The sequence below is a fragment of the Mirounga angustirostris genome, unplaced genomic scaffold (assembly GCF_029215605.1).
Source record: "Mirounga angustirostris isolate CCGP_5_RB_7025 unplaced genomic scaffold, mMirAng1.0.hap1 SCAF_1, whole genome shotgun sequence".
In the NCBI taxonomy this organism is placed as follows: domain Eukaryota; kingdom Metazoa; phylum Chordata; class Mammalia; order Carnivora; family Phocidae; genus Mirounga; species Mirounga angustirostris.
The window spans coordinates 177,993,990-178,009,011 of record NW_026991709.1 but is presented as its reverse complement, the minus strand read 5'-3'; the positions used below and the strand labels follow the sequence as shown (position 1 = coordinate 178,009,011).

At 42.0% G+C, this 15,022-nt stretch overlaps 1 protein-coding gene across 3 annotated transcripts in view; it reads right to left on the bottom strand.

Moving 5' to 3' along the window:
• FOXP1 (forkhead box P1) overlaps window positions 1-15,022 on the bottom strand; it is a 375,324-nt gene that overhangs the window by 323,328 nt on the left and 36,974 nt on the right. Inside the window, exon 1 of one of the 3 annotated variants that reach the window (XM_064593683.1) lies at window positions 5,076-5,217. The exons of the other annotated variants lie outside the window; for them this stretch is intronic. The gene's annotated coding sequence lies outside the window, so the exon portion shown is untranslated. Of the gene's footprint in view, window positions 1-5,075; window positions 5,218-15,022 lie in introns of those variants that run through there. 3 annotated transcript variants of the gene reach the window in all.

The window sequence follows — 15,022 nt, the reverse complement described above, 5'->3', positions numbered from 1 at the left end:
GATCGTATCGTCATTTTACTAAAATGTTAATATCCTTTTGCTCACTCTTCAGAACAATATGTAATGAAGTGGTTTTAATTTTATACAGAATATATCCCTGCTTATCCCTCTGCTGTCAGCCCTGAATGTGGAAAGGCAAACATTATTGAGAAGAGTTAAATCTTATTTCACAAGGGCTAAAATTTGAAAGTGGCACTTTGGTGAGTACTATCTTTGAGGAATTGATCTGAGGCCAATTTATGACATTTCCACAAGCAAGTATATGCAGATTCTTGCCATAAAGATTGGAAAAAAAATGCAGGCTCTGAGTGAAATCATAATTTTCATGTTTACTGTAAGAGGAAATTGGAGGTTTTCACCATAAATGTTCACCATTTGGGTGGGGGAAAACCCTCGCTCTGGGACTTAAAATTACTATTTTGCAACCTGCCCCAAACCTTTTTGTTTTTACACAAAACAATTCAAATTGAAAATGAAAATTTTGAGACACATTGCTGATGTATGTCCCCAGGATTGGTTTCTCTACCGGTGAGAATTCTGTCATAGGGCAAATGGTGCTACGAAAACAGGGAGCAATGATGTTGGGGTCCTCAGGGTAATGGGGAGATCTGCAAAGCAGCCCAAGAGCTCATTAGATACAAGGCACAGCAATAATCGTATACATGAGAAATTTCCATCTCACCACACATGCAATCTTAAATGGAAAGGAAGTGAACTCTGGCAGATCCTACTGAAGTCAAGGCAAGAACGGCCATTCTCCCTCCTTTTTCACTTGAGATATTCTCCAATGTGTGTGCTCTAAACTAATGTTCATGTTCACCTATTGAGTTGCATTTATTTTTGCATGTTTGGCAGTCAGATCTATAGTATTAGACTTTGCATTGCAGATGAGATTGCTATCCTATAGGCCTGGCAAACAACTGGACCTTATTAAAATTTAATTTAAAAAAAAAAACCTGCTGAAAATGCCTACTTTGAATAAAGTTATCTCTAGCCATGTATTCAAACCCGTAGAAGGATTTCAGGGAAGAATGGGGCCTATTTCTCTATGCACCTGTCTACACAGTACAGTGTGTAAGTGAACAGAACAAAAATACATGCTGATTTACCCTCACATTTTTACAAGTATAATTTTCCCCTAGGGAAACAAAATTATACAACTGACCTTCCAACTTATAATTACTAAAGCGATACAAAATCGGCTATCTTTAATTTTTACTTATACCAAAAAAAAACACACACACACACACACAAAAAACCTGGCAGTGGGATACAAATCATGTTTTTCTCCATTGTGAAGTTCCATAAATTTTAATGCATATGCACATTTGACCACTCATTAATTTATTTCTGTTGATTTTAGTTTTTAGTATAATTAGCCAAGTAATCTAAAAGATATTTTTCTAGCTTTGCAGAAAAAAGATTAATAGTTCAACAGCTGTTTGCCATCATGCTAAATTAAATGAAATGTGTCAATATAACAGACAAGAAAATTAGGGAGTAGTACTGGGGCCTGAGTCTGCATCATGACGAGCCTGGAGGAATCAGAAATCAACAACCAGCAGAACAACCTGCATTTCATTTTTTTTCCAAAATGTAAAACTTCTGTTTCCAAAGCAGTTCGCTATTTTTTTTAAACAATCACTTTTACTCATCAAATATATCAACTAGTTACCTGAATGCTTACTCACCGCACACGCATCAAAACTAAAATTAAATGGTTATGTAAAGCTTTTACGTTTTTTTTTTTATATAAAAAGAAAAATATTCCCCTCCAGCCCACTCGTCTTCTTTTAAAATGCTGTTACCATCTGAATTGCATTGTCTTCCTCTCCCTTTCTGAAGTTTCCTATTGGTTTTAGGTTTTAAAAGTGAGCCAGGAATACGGTAAATAGAAATGACTTATTTTCCTTTGTGTCATTCTCTGTACAGTTAAGATCCCGTGAACACGAGTACTGTTCCTGGTGTGGCCCCCTCACTACTGTTTGCGAGAGTGTCGTCCACCTGAATCTATGCGTTGACCATAAAGACCTTGAGCAAGACACCGATCTTCAGCAGCAACTCTCCTCTTCCTCTACCTTCCCAACCCCCACCCCTTAAGAATTTCCCACTGTCTGTGGACCTCTTAGGTTACCATAGTGCTACAACGTCACACTTTGTAGGGGTGTATTTTGCCCCTCGTTTCATCTATTCGAGAAATACATGATGCCAACTGGTATGGCATAGTCAGAACCAAGTTGCAGGTAACTTGACCTCATTTCACAAGACTGAAAATGAACAAGTCTTGAACAATATACACTCTACTTTTCCCACTAAGAGTATGTCCCCCCTTTCTTCCATGGCAGCTGAAGGAAATGATCTACATCAGGATTTCTGCACTATGTTTCATTTTACACGATCATACAAAAGGGACTGGGAAAGACAACCAACGTTATTCATCTTAACCTTCAGTCCACCAAATGAGGGCTGAGAAGGTACTAGGTCCCAGGTGTCACTGGGGATGCAAGGATGTCACGGTCAGCTCCTGGCCCACGAGGAAGGTGGCGATTTAGTAATTTGTCTCTGGTTAGAGAAGACCTTCTCTGAAAGCCCAGGAAAAAAGTTCAAGCTTCTCATACCCCAAATATTCCAAGCAAAGGACATGTACTTCATCTAAGAAAACAGAAGGTCTAAATGGGCCAATTTCCAAGAGACGCCTGCCTCTTTAACTAGAGACCCCTAACTCATGTGGATTTTCATGTATCGTTTTTCAAAGATTTCTTAGGAAAACAGGAGCATATCAACACAAATTTGCCTAGCTGAGAAATGATAGTACGAGGGTCACTTCATTTTCTGCACTCGAGACAAGAAAATCCACTCAGAAATCAACCACAAGAGAGTTTTTTCTCTGCTCTAATAACTTCAATATTGAGTCAGGCTTACAGAAAGAAAAAGCAAAGAGGGCAGGAAGGAAGAGAGAAAAAGAAGTAAGAGGGAAAGAAACCGGGAGCGCAGAAGAGGGGGAAGAGGAAAAGAAGGAAGGAAAATGGAAAGGAAAAGGAGCAGCTGCAGAGTTCAGGCCTTTGGGACACCGGCCAGGCTCGCAGGCTTACAATCACTATGTTTCTGTTACTTCTGTTACTTCTGTCTACCAAAGAAATCCACCATCATTTCCTAACGTCCCCTCCTGTGGCTGCGAGGAACATTTTACTTCCTTTCTCCTCACCCTCTGGGACTCTTCACCAAATCGTGGAACCTAACTCTGAGGTCCATTCTCCTAAGAAAAACCGAAAATACTAGAAGGTAAGCCACATGGCGCAGGCAACGCCAGGCAAGGCGCACCCTGGGAAACTGCTCCAGGCTGTCAGCCCTCCCCCCCCCCCCCCCAGCTGCTCCACACTGGTCCATCTCTTTTGGAGGAATTCCTCTAGCTTACCTTACAGAAAAGTAAAACCCTGGTCATGGTCATGTGAAAATATTTTATAGGTATCCCTTAACAGCCTTTAAATGTTGAAACCTAAAAACAATATTTGCTGTTTTCTCTTTGAAGCTCTAACAAAGCCTTTGTTTTAGATTTACCTTGAGTGTGCAATAAGAGTTAATAATCAAATCCATCCCAACCCCCACAAATGTTAAACAAAAAGATAAAAGAAATGCAAATAGCTATTGTCATGGAAAGTTAAAGTACCTGTCTGTATTTTTAAGTGAAAACTATTATCTCTATCAATCAAAATTTAAGAATACAATAGCGCTAATCACAGAAGGTGCTCTGACAGAGTTACTTTTCCTCATAAAAAAAAAAAAGTATTTTTCCCCTTAAAAACCGAGTATAAAAGTCATATACTTACAATTAGATAGGGTATTTGTAATTTTATTATTAAAAACCTACAGCAGCCTCACTGTTAATAAATGCTTCTAAGTCTCTAGACTGATTTGTACCCAAGAAGACCCAACTCCCTACATATTTTAATAAGGTTGATGAAATTTTATTTAAATTCTCACAGTTTCCAACCTGCGGGGGAACAGCACACTCTTCTGTTGAAAAGAGTTACTCAAGCAGAGGCAACAGTTAACTGGTAATGCAAACTCCTTCTTTTAGACTCTGGACACAATTCCTAGTCCCTGAAATATCTTTACATAGGACATATCTTCCTTGGGTGGCTTGTCCCTTCTTCGTTGTGGCAATTCAGTTTTGAAATTATAACATTCTAAAAGAAAGCCGAATTCTACCATCATAGCGCAGAATGATCCAAGTGCACAGTACATCAATTTCTCTGAGTCTTTTTTTTTTAATCCACTTTTTGAAAAGACTGGATTAGACCCTGAATATGGTGCTTTCTAAAGACAGTACGAGAACAAAAAAATAGCAAGACCCCAGATAGTAAAACAAACAGCTCAAGATTAAAATTCCTAGAGCAAACAGTTAAGCCAGGATGCCATTATGCAAGCTGAGCCTGGATGGATGTCTCCTCCACCGTGGGGCCAAGAGGCTGTCATCTCCCACCGCCCCCCCCCCCCCCAAGCAAGATCAGATTTCCTTCCCTCCCGACCGCCTCTCTGAGCAGCATGGCCAACCTCTCTAGTGTGCTATTAATATCAATGAAGAGACGATTCGATTTCCACTAAAGAAAACCCTTCCTATTCCGGCACAGACCTTCGGGGAGGACCCTGGCCCGGGTATAGACAATACAGCAGCAGAGTTTCACTGCTTTCTTGCAGTTCCGTCTTACACACTGTTTGAAGGCTTTTAGCAAACAATGGCAGCATTATCTCCAGGAGAGTTACAAAACAGGATTTGTTAGGACAAAGAATAATAAAGCTGTTCCTCTCTCTCTCTGTCTCTCTTTCTCCCCCGACAGCCCCCCCACCCCCGCCCGCCCGCCCGAGTTCCAAGAGGCTCCCTCTGCCAGCCCAAAATTCAGCCCCGGTTCCTCAGAGGCACCTGTACTCGCTATTTCAAGGCAGCCAGCAACTGACAACGGCCCAGGAACCAGGACCCGGGGCGCTGGCAGGAGGCGCCCAGAAGAGCAGGAAAGTAGCCTCTCAACACTTGTAAAATGAAACAAAGTATCAGCCTTGGCTTCCCGCACACTTACCCGCTCATGGTGAGGAAGGAAAGCTTTGGGGCCGGAGAGGCAATTTTCACACGACGGAAGAAAGTTGAGAGTTTGCGAGGGAGAAACTACAGGCGCTTGGAAGCCTGCGGGCTCTCAGGGCTCCAAGCTGCCGGCCGTGTGAGGAAGGACTGAAGGTATGTGGGCTAAACACAACAAAAGCCACTGCCTTACTCTAGATTAAATATGCAGGAAGAGGCCCCTTTGCATAAACACAAACACTCAGCAAATGAATAACTGGCTCAATCAGACGCCTGCTGTGCCTTCTACCTGTCCTCTCTCTGACGAGAGACACCACCGGTTCCAGGGCACAAGGACTAAACAGGAGACAGTTAAATGTGATGTTGCTATAATAACAATTAAAATGAATTGCATTCATTAGTAATTAAGAACTCACTCCTGGAGTGGGGGGGGGCGGTGGGTAACGGGGGAAAGGATATAGTGCTATTGTTTTATCTCCAGCTACTCCGAAAAGAAGTTGGCATAAGACACATCACTGGAGTTTTACCTTAGCTTGCCTTGAAATCTCTAACATTCAATGAGAGTTATCAACAATCACTTTTTTCACCAACAATATACCTTTTGTTTTTGTGCTTTGCCACACTATAAACCGGTCCTTGTGACCTGTACCTTTGAAAGGTCTATTTTATATATGTACAAAAATTTACACATATAAAATATAGACACACTTCCGTACACATACGTGTACATGCATATACATGTGCATATATAGGCCACGCATGTAACGCTGACACGTATTTAATTAAAGGAGATAAACAAACAAAAAAACCCATGCCACTTTATGCTCTTTAGTTCACTAATGATTTAAGGAACATAATTTGAGTCTTCCAAAAATACATCCCAAATGCCTGCCTTTCAAATGTCATCAATCCATGACCACTCATTTAAAAACATTACCCATATATTAGAAAGGACGCTTTTAACTGAGTGGCCTCAACCACTTATAATTTCAATTAAATAACATAATTACAGTCAACAATTTCCTCCCTTTCGGCAGAAAATATGCCATACCTCAACATAATTTGTCCTTAGAACCGAGGAATTTAAGCAAAAGGAAAAACACGCAGGCGCTAAGAATTCACTACTGCCTTTCCTCAGCCTAGGGAGTCAACACACTCACCTCTACCCTCTTACTGTATGTTCCAGCTACATGTTGGTCTTAGTAACTTAATTATTTTTTAATAACTTTTGCAGTATTAAATGATTTCGATTGAAACATAAATAAGATTATGTTCATCTACTTCCTTCTAATGCCACGTAGTACTATGGGGGCAAATCCAGCACTGCTATTCTATAGGATGTGTCTACATTATTACTTGGACCAAAAAGGGTAGGTCACAGATCCTTCACAGCCTCAGAGAATGTAGTGCAATTATGCTAGCCAAGGGAAATAAGGCAGCTTTCTATTTCAAAAGCAAGTTCTATTTTATTAACACAACACTGCTCTCTGGCTGTATCATTCTACTGCAAAAGCAAATGAATAATCCTGAAATTTTTTTTAAAAAAAATTACTAACAAGCAGAAAAAAACCATCTCAAACATACATTATGGCATAACTTGGAGAAAAGAGAAACAAAATAGTTTTAAAGATTCCCAAAACCCCCTCCAAAGAATAAAACACAGGTTCTCCCTAAGAGGGGTTCCCAGAGAAACTAAAGATGCCTATTCTATTCACTATTTCCTCTTGAAATGACCTTCCAAATAAGGTGTTAGATAACCTCCTTCCACAGGCGATAGTGATCTAACCTTGATGCAAATAAACCATAGAACAAAATTTAATCAGTATATCACTGTGAAAAAGCCTTTGTCCATCCCAATGGAGCTTCTAATGACTGTTTTGGCAGTTCTGGCGGGTAGTTATGCTTCCTAGCTCATCTATATCTCATACTGGTTGAGCAAGCTAATGGAAGTGCTGTTAGTGGAATCCAATATTAATGCTCTGTATCGTGCAAACCTGGATGCAACTGAATATATTATACAATTAGAGGTAGTATCTAATTCCATAGGTATTAGATACTATACTCGAAATTAATATTTTAATGAGGAAAGTGAAATAAAGACGACAAGCCAGGTAAGGGATCCATGCATTGTGGCCCAGCTAAGCTTCTTGTGGCAAGAGGGCTGGATCCTGGAGTGAACGGCACAGACACAGGGATTGTGACAAAAATCCGTATGCAAGCTTTAGATGCTGAGTGACACATACTGATGCACAGAGTCAAAGATGTCATCCTCACGCAAGCGCCACTGGCTGTAAGCTTGAGAGAGAATGAAGGAGGGAAAAAATGGGGGCGGGGGGAGTTGCAGCGAGACCTCCAGAAAATAAACAGGGCGTACAGTTTCAAAGGCTGCAGACACAGACATTTCATTGTTCAAGCCAATTATCAGTGGAAAATAATAACAACAGATGGATTCAGAGTCACTGACTTTTCATATGCACTTCATCTCAGCGGAACAGATGATGAAACGCGAGAGCTATCTCAAAAAGGCAAAACATCTTTCAGTAAAAGAACTCTACAGTCCAGATGGGGACCTTCTAAGGCTGCTGATTATCTTCTTATAATGTTGTAAGATAGACTTACTAAAACATTTCAAGAACTGATCAGATATGATGCGTACAATGGCTTCATTATTGGAAAGAGTTGCTTCAGACTTGTGACTAAAGCGGGCAGAGATTTCAATAAGGTTAGGACTGTAAGTTTCCTGTTTTCTCATCAGGGACTGCAGGTTCCAACTAAAACTGGAAATCTGTGCACAACAGAGAATAAACCAGCACCCAAGGATCTTATGTTTGTGGTCTTCTCTCGTTTGAACGAAGAAAGAAAGAGATGAACTGGGACTGCGAAAAGGGCATTAAATTATTCTGAACCATTCTATCACAACGGGGGAGGAAAAAAAAACTCCAAAGCAATTCCTTATTAAAAGCATTCAGTGATAAAATACCATCTCTTACATGCAGTTAGAACATCTTAACTATCCCTTGCCACCGGTGATCGCAAAATATAATTTGCTTTTAGTAGTAAATAAATATAAATTTCAATGGTGGTGTGATAAACAGTTGTATTGAATGCCAACCAAACACCCAGGCGAAAGCCACGGACCTATCCCAAAGCATTCTCACTTCACTTAAAGTCACACTTGCTGATAAAACACAATAGGTAAACCGCAACCTGAGAAGCTGCTGTAAGTAACAGAAAAAGTTAAAATTTCTAATCAGCTAAGACTCATTACTACTGGAAAAGCAACGTATCTATTCCGTATCCATCCATCCATTCATCGTTAATTCTACATTTATAATTTTGCAAAAATCTTTCTCTGAATTGACATGTCATTGAAATCAGTGTGCTAAAGAAAAAAGAAAAGCTGCTCCTCCCACTGTTTACTAACACACTTACCATTTTAAAAATATTTTTATGAACACACTGTTGACTTCACAAGTTTATAACGTAAGTTAAAAAAAAATTTTTTTAAGAGCAAGGCTTTTCTTTCAAAGTACTCTGACAAAAAAGTAAATTCATAGCAGAACATACAAGCATGAAGAAAATATCGCCAAGGGCAAAATTCGGCAACTGCTTTAAGAAGCAAACAAGAGCACAAAAGATGTGTAATACAACCATCTGGCTCTCCTCATACTGTATCAATGCCTCAACTTTATCCCCCACCCCCTTAGCCAGCCCACACCAATGCCACAAAACCAAATGGCTTCACTTATGTCTCCTGCACAGCAAATTTACACAATGCACTGAGAATGCAAAAGTTGATTTTTACACATAAACTAGTATCTTAAAATTTTCCCCCACTTCAACCATGATAAAGATGTGATAAAGATGTCCCCACAGGTATAGATATGCTTCACCTCAGGAGAAGCCCCCCTGAAAACTTTAATCTCTACCCTCTTGTGTTTTCTGTTATAATCAGACACGAGATGTGGACATCTGAAAGAGGAATTCTGAAATTATTCCAATTAAACCTTTACTTTTTTGGTTCATTTTGCTCAAAATTGTGGGTTGCTTCCCCTACTTATTATTTGAAAGAACTTCACTCTTTTTTTATCACCACCCTTGAAAGTCAGCATGCTGACTAGAAATCATCCTCATTTGGCTCATTCTGCAAACATTAACTGAGCAACTACTGTGGTGTCAGAAGCTTGCTGGACAACGGATGATGGAAATCATGTTTTCCCAGAGAAGAGCAGAACCTGCCTAGTACATTAAACCAGAAACTTCGGTATTCATATAAATCTTCCACACACAAGTAGGCTGAAGCATTTTGCTTATTTATGTACTAATTGGGAAGGCAGATATTTGAAAAGTTATGGCACATCTGTAGGTGTCCCACTGCTCTCAAAGGTGGGAATTAAGACTTTTAATGGATCTCTCTGCGTAAAATCAACATAGGTCATCATAAATGGGTCTCACAAAGGGGCAACAATCAAAAAATAGTAACTGGGGAAGAGGTTCTTGTAGGCCAACTCTCTGCTTTTTCTTCAGGGGCATGTTAGAGGCAGGTGGTCCGTATCAGGCAAGCACTCTTGGTTACAATCAAGACGTGCATGTGGGGGGCCACGTCTGGTTTACTTCTGGTTTTTTTGCTGACATTGGTTTTGTACCTCCCCTGCATCCCTCTCCATGCTCCAGGATCAGAAAGCCATGCCTAGTTTCTCAAGGAGCTGATTTTTGATTCCCTTCTGGGTGTTTCTGCCCCAGACCACAGACGCCCCTGGTCCGGACAGCAGTGGTAAGTTTAGGACACACACGGCGGATCTAGCCACGGGGCAAGGGATTCCGCTAATTGTTTAAGCCTGCTCTAGTGTCTGGCCACCAGTTGGCAGACACAACTCATGGCTGCCTACCAGACCTAGGTTAACACAGCTGGAGCCAGATGACAAGCTCTCAAAGAGATTCTTCCCATGGCCACATCTGGCTCCCGGCAGCTCCAATCTGCAGCTAAACAGATTTCATTTGGTTTTTCTGGGAAAGTTTAGGCAATGGATAAAACCAGTCATGTTAATCTTGACTGTGTGCACTTCAGTGTGGGGCAAATTATCAGAAAATAAACCCCATGAAGGCAAGCACTTCCTCGTCTTGAATGCTGTACGCCAGTTACCAAATAGTAGCTGCATATGGTGGTTGGTCAATAAATATATATGGAATGAATAACACTAATCAGCATGTAAGTTGAATAAAAACATTCCTGTATCTCATTCTAGCTCCTCTATTCCTATTGTTATATGCACCATAGCTTACACCTGGGTATATACAGAAAAGACACCCCCCCCCCTTCCCAACCAAGTGGCTCCACAGTTAAATGTTGTGGGCTCCATTGTGGGCATGTTGACCCATAGAGAAAAACACACAAGAATGAACCCACTCACATAGTCAGGTGGGAAAACCCCCCAAAAATCCTTCCCTGAAAATAACAGTCTCCCAGTATTACCCATGTCCCTGCTTTATTGGGCCTTAAACTGCAAAACTTGGCAGCTATGTGCCCACCGTGCTTGCAAGTGACTCAAAAGTAGAAACTTAACTTTTGGCCACCAGAAAAATGCCAGATAATGAGACAACTTTTCCTGGCACCTTTTCATCCCATTTCCTTTCCCATGCCTCTCTTCCTGAATTCTCTGACATTGGCAGATCCCAGTTCCCTTTTCCACTCAACTCTGACCCGTCTCTCGGCTTTTCCGCACCTCACCACCACTAGAAACACACTTGCAAGCGCCAATGTAATTTAGAACCAGGTGGGACCCGCCCTCCTGGCTCCTTAGCTAAAAAGGTTTCTCATACCTTTCGGATGCTGTGTTAATAATACTGATGTCAGGGGGTCTTTAATCCTTAGGACAATAAAGTTCCACTGAATGCCCCCAGAACTTGATAGAGGACCCGACACATTTGGCAGAAGCCTGGCCTGGCTGTTCACATATGATGCTGCTTCCCCAATACAGCAAGTTAACGTTCCTAAAACAAGAATGGCTGCAACGGGGCACCTGGGTGGCTCAGTTGGTTAGGCGACTGCCTTCGGCTCAGGTCATGATCCTGGAGTCCCGGGTTCGAGTCCCACGTCGGGCTCCCTGCTCAGCAGGGAGTCTGCTTCTCCCTCTGACCCTCCTCCCTCTCCTGCTCTCTGTCTCTCATTCTCTCTCTCTCAAATAAATAAATAAAATCTTAAAAAAAAAAAAAAAAAAACAAGAATGGCTGCAACGGGCAGATGACTTTGACAAGCTCAGCATAGGGTCTTCAACAAAGCAAAGCCACTCAGAAGTGCACTAGATGAAGCTGTTGCCTGAACTCGCTCCCTTTTCTGTCGTGGAGAGCAGCAGGGGTGGGGGTAATTCCTTTCAGCGACGTGTTTAAGTTTCTGAGAGGTGTGCTGTGTCCGCTGTGGAGAACTGGGGCTTCCAGCTCCCCTCAAAAGGAGCTGCGCACCTCAAAAAGGGTGGGCCTGGAAGACCCACCGCTCAAAATCCTTCTCTCCCTTTGTTTCTACTTTCTGGAATTACTTTGAAGATGGGAGAACGGCTCTCCAGAACTCCATAATCACAATGAAGATTTAAGATAATCAAGGGAGAAGCGGGACAACAGGATGCGAACGGTTGATGCCTAGTCCTTCCCTGGGAACAGGGCAGAATGTAAAAACCACCAAAAGAAAACAAAAAAAAAAATGTTTTTTTTAATTAGGGGAAAATGTCAGGAGATGGGGGGAGGGCACCAAGGCTGACCATGAATATCTTTATTTCTTAATGCTTTCTCGGGCTGCCTCAATTAACACTAAGGACTATGTAATACCGTACTGCCCAGTCTAGCTCAACCTGGGAGAGTTCAGTCCTCACGAGCGCAGACAAAAGCGCCTGAGTTCAAACCTCAGCTCTGCCGCTTACTGGCCTTGTGATCTCAGGCAAGTTACTGAAGCTCTCTGTCCCTCCGTGTCCTCATCTATAGAACGGGCTGAAGTATAGTGCATGATGTGCTTTTGAGGAAGAAATGCATTAATGGGAAAAGTCCTCACACAAGGGCCTGGCACACATGCCACAAAAATGATAGCACTGTTACCACAAGCAGGGATAATACAACTTATGTAAATCTCAAACTTCCTACGCCTCATTTCTGCCATCTCTACAAGCTGTTAATATGATCTGGTGATCTGCCACACTAAAAGGTAAAAAAAAGGAGAGAATGTGTATCAGATTTTAAACTTCTTAAAAACACAGTGCTAAAATAAAATCAAAGTACTGATTTTTTCCCCCTTATACTGGGTGGAGAAACATAGAGGTAAGATTGGAGTCTCGCCTACCTCAGTAGAGGGTAAGTCATTAGCTACGAAAGAGCTACAACCCAAGCTCAGAGTCACCTGCTTGTCCCGCCAATGACCAAAAAGAATTTGGGCGGGGGGCGGGGACATGTTCAAAGAAGGCAGGAGGAGAATCCGGCGTGGAACCAAAAGGTATTGAAATACATTTTCTTGTACTTTTCAAGTCTGTGCATATAGATTCTGTTACTGATTTAGGATCTTAAACAGTTTGTTTATTTTTTAAATGCCTTTCAGCTCACCTTTAATAACATGTTTCTTTGACTTGGCTGAACTATGCCTCAGAAGAATTACAAGCGGGAATATGGCTGGGTGAAAGGTTCAGTGAACTAATCCACACCTGGTCCATGTAAAAAAAAAAAAAAAAGGGTCATATTTTCCATATAGAAACAAGTCTCTTTATATGAACCAGGCTTTTATTTAATTGGTAAGGCACTTTCCACACCGTACAATCTTTCATGAGCTTCTTCAGTGGGGTGGGGGAAAAGGCCACAGAACCACCACCCAGTCATACTATGGAGATTGATCAGTGACAGTTGGGGGGAGGGGGGAGGAGAAAAACACAAAATCACAATCAGAATAGGAAGTAGGTTTATTTTACCAGAAATTCCTCAACCCATTTTACCAATGACAAAAGACAAGAGGGTCACCCCAAAATGGACATTCAGTGAGACGTCTGTATGTCTTTGTGACCAAAACTCAGCTTTCCCCTACACCGACTGTGTGACCCAGACTTTGAAGTGGAAAGAATAAGGCTTCGATGGGGAAAAATCTCAGGTGAAAGAGAAGAATGAACACATTTCAGAGCGGAAAGGGACCTCTGAGGGGGTCTAGTCAAGCCCCGTCCTCCTGGGGAGCAGACTCAGTGTGGGGCTGAGGCCACACCCGCAGTGCAGAGGGAGCAGGAATGGGAGCCTCCAACTCCCCACAAACGTGGAAAAGCAACAGCTAGAGAATGTGGCCACTGGAAACACCCATCATGTCAAAAGGACATTTTGGAGCAGGGTCCTGTGACCAGCAAGGAGACATGGAAGAGAGTGGAGGGAGTCACAAAGGTCCCATAAATTGTGCCAGCCCATTGCATCTGAAGCTAGAATCCAAAGCTAGCTTTCTTCCATGAAGTCATTCACCTCAGGGCTCCACCATCTTGTTTTTTCCTCGGTTTTATCCCTAAGGAAATTTCTTTTCATCAACTCTGGTTTGCAATAAGTGAAAAGATTATTTCTACACCCCAGGGAAGAGGGAGCAAAGGGAAGTGGAAAGGACATGTCGCTAGAAGGCAAGAGAGTGTGTGTCTACTCCTGGATCCACTAGCAGCTCACCAGGAATTTGGAAAGCCCCTCCGCTTCTCCAGACTTCAGTCTCCTTGCTGGGAGAGGAGCAGTACTCAGGGATGATGATCAACTGCAACACTGTGGTTGCCTCAACGAGCTGTTAAAATACTGGAATATGTGTACGGGCTGGAAAACAGCCTTTACCCCCAAGCCCTTGGCCATGACCATGCTTCCCAGGATCTTCCAGGGACAGCGGGGAGTCCACGGTGTTCTGCTCCAACACTACGCCTACTGTCTCTCCCGGAAGGCCAGTACCCCTACTCTGATGTCTACTTGGACCGTTACGCCAGATGTTCTGAGACCTTTTCCAAGGCTATGATGCAAGGACTCCCAGGGCCAGCTTATGCCCGGAGGAAGCCACAACCCGGGGACCAGCACCAGACGGAAGGGCTGGGACAAGCCAAACAGCGGACCCACGAGAGACCCACCTTTCCTACCATGTGACTTCCCTCACTTGGGGCACCTGGATGTGGGTCGGGAGTCATGAGGCAAATCAGGGGAATCATAAGGCAAATTCTTAGGGCTAAATTGGTTTTCAAAAGCTAGAAAGAAATATATCACTGTGAAACAACACTCCGAGTGAAATCCTGAGCTCTGAGGGAAATTACCAACACATGTAATCAAATTATATTTACCATGGAAATTTCTAATAGCTCATACTTTCTACTCTGCTTTTACAACTCTTTAGGAAAAGGAATATTTCTCTACCCTGTGTTCCAAATTTCCACAGCAGAGCTGAGGCAGTATGCATCCTGAAATATATAGGAAAGGAAAAAAATTTCCCATTATTGTTTCCGTCAACCCTCTGTACCTTCCATGCCACCATTACTCAAAAGTCACTCAAACATTTTGCTGGCTGACATGACGCCATGCAGTCACTTGATCAGGTGTGGGGTACCACATGGTATGAATAAATACTTATCCACAACCGCATATTAAATGGGAATTTGCAAAGGCGAGCTCTGGAGACAAAGACGTTTCTATATAGAAATATTAACTAAGAATTTACGTAAATGGCCCCACTGGAAAAAAAAAAAGTTCTGAAGTAGCAATATAAACTATATTTAATAGCAACAAAAAATATTTTCCTTTTGGGAAAGCAATTTGGGCTTCTAAAAGTTACTGCCTTTCACGTGACTTTGGTACAGTATGGTTGAATTCATTCATTTCCTAAAACACAGATGCTAGGCCCCCAAATTCTACTTCACGAGAGTTAATTTTTTTAATGCATCTTCTCCCAAATACAATACCCAAATAAGAAACTGTTTTGGTACC